The following is a 1,346-nucleotide window of genomic DNA, read 5'->3' as shown; positions in this document are numbered from 1 at the left end:
GCTGCTGCTGAATTGCTGCTGCTGTTGGTTATTGCTGTAGTTGTAGATTATTGCTGCTGCTGCAAGCAAGTACAGGAACTTGCTACTGCCAATGCATATGGCAATACGGTGCCGTGAGTATTTAAGACATGCTGCTGCTGCACAAATAGCATATAAAATAACCCCCCAACAAAGCTGGAAGAAGAAAACAAAACAATTAAATATGTATGCTGCTGCTATACAATAATATGCTTACAATCAGCCCTATAGGCAGAAGAAATATAAAAGGTAAAACCCCCCAGAACAAGGAGATCTATTGCCAAGACATATGTACTGCTGCTGCTCCGGAGAGCCGTGAGACCGTGTGTTTGCTATCTATGTGAGCCTGGGCCGGCTTTGCTGAATGGCTTAACGCTAGTGAACTAATGCTGTGTGTACCTGATCGGTTGACCAGATAGCTTAAACTAGTGACCTGAGTTAAATGTGTTTCTGGGCTAATGGAGCCCAGATAAATTAACGAGTGGCTTAACAATGTGAACCTGGGTGCTGTACCCTTTTAGGTTTATTTAACTAATGACCTAAATAATTATGTGTGTCTGAGCCAATAGCTCAAACTTACCTAGGTAGAAATGCGCACTATGTGTGTCATTAACAAATAGGACTCACACTGTAGGCTGATAGATGAAGTAACCCCCAGCAACCACCTGGCTCAGGCTCGGGTGGCCTGAGCATATAGTTTTAAATGTTTTCTCATTCAAGAGTTGTATTTTTTTTTTCCATTAACGTTAATTAATGTTACTGCAATGTAAATACTCACCTTTAACTTATTATTAAGCTAACAAAATATTTGGCGAAATAATAAATCACTGTGCACCCTGTAGTTGTGGTGTCATATACCCAGGACTAATTCTGCATCAAAAATCAGCTGCTCATTTATTTTGATAATTTTAAATATTTATATTGCATATTAAGAACAATAATGTTTGCATTGTATGAACACATCATTGCTAAAGACATGGCTCGTTCCAAGATGGTCTTGAGCAGGACACTACAGTGACTATATTTAAATGCAGTTGTCTGCTTTTATATTAATTGTGTCCGAATTAAAATTCGCAACAGAAATGCTGTCTCGACAACTGAATGCCTAAGCAAGCTGCTGCTACTGCACAAGAGACTGAACTGCTGAGAGCTCCATTAATTAGGCATACGAGTGCTAGGCGAATGCCTATTTACTCTAACATGGTGTCTACGCCAGACACGAGCGCCACAATATTACCAAATCAATAGACCCGTAACGATAGGTAAAGCGGTCTGCAATGTATGCAGTGCGATAAGGCCAATGCAATAAAACTTATGCTACTGCTGCT

This window comes from Sinocyclocheilus anshuiensis, unplaced genomic scaffold, assembly GCF_001515605.1.
Source record: "Sinocyclocheilus anshuiensis isolate Anshui unplaced genomic scaffold, SAMN03320099.WGS_v1.1 scaffold171, whole genome shotgun sequence".
Taxonomy (NCBI): Eukaryota; Metazoa; Chordata; class Actinopteri; order Cypriniformes; family Cyprinidae; genus Sinocyclocheilus; species Sinocyclocheilus anshuiensis.
Note: the sequence above shows the minus strand (reverse complement) of the source record.